Genomic DNA, 5618 nt, shown 5'->3' on the forward strand with positions numbered 1-5618 from the left:
TTTTGATAGTGAGCCTACCTGACTCACTTCTCAGTTGGGAGTTGCCCCAGGACACAGTGTGGGTCCAAGAAACCCAAGCAGAAGTCAGCTGAATGGGGTTTCCAGAAAAGCTTTCACTCTTTTGATCAAGGGATGGGGTTGGCTTCCAGGCCTGGTGCCCTCGGTTCTTCTTTCCTCTTTCTGAGGGAGCGTGAATGCAATGGCTGGGTCTGCAGCAGCCATCCTGTGGTCACATGGGGAGCAGTGTGAGAACAACCCACACACTAATGCCTGTGGGGGTGTCCATGAGGCACTGAGTCATCCCCAGCAAGCCCCTAGCTCTGGACTTCGAGTTATGTGAGAAAAACAAACTCTGACTGAAGCTATGATACGGGGTTTCCATTATTTGTAGTCAAATGCAAACTTAACTGATAGAACAAGGACCTTGGAAAAAAAGGACATAAGGACACTGGGTGCCTTGGGCAGCACTGGAGACAAACTTCTACTTCATCACAGCACAGGGCCAGCTCCTTCTTGAAGCACTGTTCAAAGCTTCCTTAAAGTGATCCCAAGACCAGAAGCAGCTGCACCAGCGCCTGGGATCCTGTCAGACTCACCTGGAGAACTGGAATCTGCATCTAACCGCATAGTCAGCGCCCTGTGCTGATGTAACAGCACCAAGTCCCGTGCAGACCAGCGGTTTTAAACCCTGGCCCAGCTGATCAACACGTGGGCTCTGCCCTTGGACATTCTGACCCCATGAGCCTGCAGAGAGGCCGGCGGAGTTTCCTGCGGGAACCCTTCCCTCTAAGCTGCCAGGTGTACAATTAACTGTTAATTCTGGACCCAGCTCCGCAGCCCCATTCAGTCATCACAGCTGACTCGCCTCGCGCTTAGGAGGCTGACCCTCCAGACTCGACCCCCACGTGGAGCTGTTGGGGTGACCGCGCCACGGGCGAGTTTTGCTGTGATTCTGGGTCCCCCAAAAGGAAGGGCTCAGCAGTGGCCTGGGTGCCCCGTGCCTGCCTGCGGGGACAGCCTCCCGAGCCCGTGGACGTGGAACACAAGAGAGACGTTATTTAAAATACAAGCTGGCGCCGCGTGGGGCGGAACGGAAAAGATGTTGAGCCTCACGTGCCAAAATGACATCGGGGGGCTGGCGGCTCCGGTGCGGCTCAGAAGGGCGGGCCCAGGCAGGGACAGGGCGGCCGGTTCCCGGGGAGATCGCACCCCGCGGGGGGCGTCACAGCCACTGCTCGGGCCTCACGTGGACGCCCACATTTTGTTCCAAGATCCGAGTGCGACCGGGCAACGGGCGCGCCCGGGACCCGCAGCCCCGCAGCCTGGTGAGAAGCCCCGCGGGGCTCATCGGGGGTGGCTGTGGCCGGAATTCTGGCGACCTGGAGCCAGCCTTGCCTTTGCAGCTGGGGAGGAGCCACCGCGCCGGCCAGGGACATGCCTGGGGGTGGCAGAGGCCTTCCCTGCGCAGGGCTCGCCCTGGGCCCCGAGGATGGGCCCCGAGGATGGGCCCCGCTCCCAGGGCTGGGTCTTCCCTCGCGGGCCGGGCTTCTCCCTCCCAGGGCAGCGCCTCGGTCGATCGGGCTCTGCAGCCAGCGAGTGAGGACTGACCCCGGGCACGCCTGCGGGAACCATCCTGGCACCGACAGCCGAGGTCACAGGCTTTCCTGCCACGATGGCCGAGCCCCTGGGAGGGGAGGCCCTGCCCTCCTCCGTGTCCGGGTGCTCGACGCCTCTGGAGCCCACACGCCCTCCGCCCCCACAAGAGCCGTGGGGTCGGGGTCACTGAGGGCTGCACGTGGGCCGCAGGGGCACATGCTTTTGGGGCTGGCGCAGGGCTCAGAGCTCTGCCCCAGAGCCCCGGTCCCCAGAAAGCCCGGGGAGGGGACTCAGGAGTGTCCGCTGGCTTCCCGCTGCTCCGGGGCCTCCGGGGACACGTGCGGAGACACACGCATGAGCACCTTAAAGCAGCGAGGCCGCTGTGAGACTCAGGGACTTACCTAGAAGTGACTGTCAAAAGCGGACCAACACTTGCTAGCTCGCCGCGGGATCGGAACTGGGCCTCGAAGCCAGGCCCGGCGCAGGCCACAGCACAGCCAGGGAAACGGCTGCCCACTCGCCCACCCCGCAGGCTCCTTCCTCTCACCTGTGGCTTCAGGAATCTCTTTGCGGGAATCCTGGCGTTCTGTGTTACCAGAGGACTCAGGTTGCCACATCTTACATTTTGGAAATTATTTTAAGCATTTAGAAAGGCTGGAATGTTTTGTGTTTGGTTTCATGTTTCTAAACGAAGTTAACTGTAACTTAAAAATCAAAGGACCCACACCTGTGATCCTAGCACCAAATTTGCGAGGCTGAGTCAGGAGGATCACTTGAGGCCAGGAGTTTGAGACCAGCCTGAGCAACATAGTGAGACCCCATCTCGAAAATAAAAACAAAAATAAAAATAAATCAAAGGGCCTCAAAGGTACCATCAATAATTCTTAGAAAAAGCCAGGGACCGGGTGCGGTGGCTCACGCCTGTAATCCCAGCACTTTGGGAGGCCGAGGCAGGTGGATCACCTGAGGTCGGGAGTTCAAGACCAGCCTGACCAACATGGAGAAACCCAGTCTCTACTTAAAAAAAAAAAAAAAAATTAGCAGGGCGTGGTGGCGCATGCCTGTAATCCCAGCTACTTGGGAGGCTGGGGCAGGAGAATCGCTTGAACTTGGGGGGCAGAGGTTGTGGTAAGCTAAGATTGTGCCATTGCACTCCAGCCTGGGCAACAAGAGTGAAACTCTGTTTCAAAAAAGAAAGAAAAAAGAAAAAGCCTTGGAGGAAGTTGTTCCACTGGGGAAGGAGGCCTGTGGCTGGCGCCTCATCCTGAAAGGCCAAGTAACTGGTTATATTCGCATCGGTGAATTCAGTACTCCAGAAGCAACACGTAGCCTTCTGCGGACGGAATTCCAACACACCAAGAGAAACGCTCCATCTCTCTAATTACAAAAGCCTGGGAAATACGAGTAATAGCCAACATACAATTCTTTAAATGCTTGTGAAATAGCGATTTTTTTTTTTTTTTTTTTTTTCTGAGATGGAGTCTCACCCTGTGACCCAGGCCGGAGGGCAGTGGTGTGATCTCGGCTCACTGCAACCTCTGCTTCTGAGTTCAAGCAATTCTCCTGCCTCAGCCTCCTGAGTAGCCGGGATTACAGGCACCTGCCACCATGCCCGGCTAATTTTTGTATTGAATATTTTCTAGTATAATAATAATAATTAAGCCAGCCTTGCAAACATATGTCAAACGTTTCATCTGTGTCTATGAAGTTTAGAAAAGCTAGGATTTTCTGATGTCAGGGAGTACACATTAATAAAATTATTAAGCTCAGCATTATCTTCTACTTTAAAAGTTTAACTTGTTATTCTGGACAAGCAGACATTTGCTGAGCTGAGCTAAGTGCACCTCTTCTTAGACAGTTGATTGTTACTTTAAATAGTCATTCTTTCTTGTCCGCACATCTTATAATAAAGTAGACATTTCTACTAAATATTATAATGAAGATTAACATAATTAAAAGTAGTTCTGAACAATTTTGCAAGATAAAGATTGGGAGTTAAGAAGCTTTTTTGAAGTGAGTTTTTATCAAAAGACAGGCAATGCCCCCTTTCTGCAAGACCTGATGCCCATGTTCTCTTTGTGGTTCCTTCAAAGATGAGCTATCTGGGTGTGGTGATGCTTTTTTCCCCCGTGGTTACAAATATTATTTCCACGCATTTATTACTTTTACGTGGCCTATAATTATTCGTTTAACACTCCCAGAGCCAACTGAGTTAGATTCCATCAGGCACACACTGTGGGCAAATTGAGCTTCGACTTGGCCAATCCTGTACTATCTGTGGTTGCGATCAGATCGATCCTGGAGCAATAGGCATCAATCCCTAAGGCAGGCAGCAAACACGTGTGGTCTTTCACACACACACACACACACACACACACACACACTTTTCAGCTGGTGTACTGAAGCCTATGTATGGAGGGCACCACATGCACTCGTGAATTTGCTGTGCACCCACCAGGACATGGTCTGAGTCCACAGACAATGGTTGGTTTGTGCCAAATTGAAACCCACGCCCAGGGAGGACATGGAGACACAACTCCTCTGTCAGGTCCCCTTTTCAGGGCTTTTGAGAAAATCTTCAATCTGCCTTCAGTTAAATACTAAGTCTAGCCATGATTTTCAGTTTTTTGAAGACCACTGAGTGTTTCCAAAACTGAGACTCTAATCCAGGCCAGTGGTAGGAAAAGGTTATTGGGTTCAGAGCTTGGTCTCAGGGACCATCCTTGAAAATAACCACTGTATTGTTGTAATTTAAAACTTGGTCTACAGCTACTCTTCAGCAGATGGTGATGGAGGTGGTAGTGTCAAGGTTAAAACATAAATTGAAAGAACAGAGTAACTAAGTCATGAGGTAACTTCTCAGTGAGAGACAGCAACGCACACGTGAATAAATACACAGGGTCTTTAGGCAAGGAATTAGCTCCGAGTGAATGAGGTGGGGGATTCATTAACTTCAACAACAGGTTAGATTTTATTTTCAGATCCTATAACATGTTCTGAGATGAGAATATATATATTTAGAGTTTTGCTTGGGAAAAACTAATTACTTACAAATATTTACTAATGAAAGTTCATTTGCCCAAATTACCTACAGCCCCTAATTAAAATCTGAGGTTTATGCACTCTATTTCTCAATAATAAAGAAAGATCTAGTAGTTTCTTGGGTGAAATTATAGGCTGATTATTCAACTTACTACTCAGCATGTGTCTATAATGTCCAATAATAACTGCATTGTTTATCTTTGAGATAATATGCTTTAACAGTACCCACCTCTTGAATTACCAGTAGGATTTTTAAGAATCCCAAATATAAAGTGTCTGGGTTGCAAAATTTTTCTTGATGGTTCCATACCTAACATTTCAAGTAGGCTGACGCTGTGCAGTTCTGCGGACCTGCCGGCTGTATTTCTTGGTGGTATGTGATGCTCTGTTACTAAAAATCACCAAGAAAAACAAACAAGGGTGAGAGGCTTATGTGCAAAATCTTCCTTAAACGATCTCAGTGTGTGGGGAAGTCTTTCTGCACTTTTTAATTGTGTATTCATAAGACTGTCACCATTTGACATGGAAAATGTTTTTCTAGGCCTGCTCGTTCTGCTGCAGCAGCAGCGTGAGGGTGGGCGGGCACGTTTTTTCTGGGTAAATTAAGGTCACAACGGGAGCTGTTCTTAAACCGTCCTTGATACGGCAAAGAGAAAAAAAATCAAACAGAAACATTTTGCATTATACATATAATTAAAAGATCTTGTGACTTATAAAAATGATTTTGTCATTTAGATATTTTTATCCCTATTTGTAAAAAGGTATTGGTATTAAAATTCAGATGTCCTTTAAGTTAAGCTAGAAAGAACGAAATGGAAATTAGTCACACCTAAAATAACCACGAGGAATGAAGGAAATAATTTACACTTTTCTGTAAGAATTCTAGTTTATAGATCATTCTGTAATTTAAAATATGTGTATCATACCAACATAGAAAGTATTACCCATTTCCCATGTTCACAAATAATCACATTTGGAAC

This window comes from Macaca mulatta, chromosome 18, assembly GCF_049350105.2.
Source record: "Macaca mulatta isolate MMU2019108-1 chromosome 18, T2T-MMU8v2.0, whole genome shotgun sequence".
In the NCBI taxonomy this organism is placed as follows: Eukaryota; Metazoa; Chordata; class Mammalia; order Primates; family Cercopithecidae; genus Macaca; species Macaca mulatta.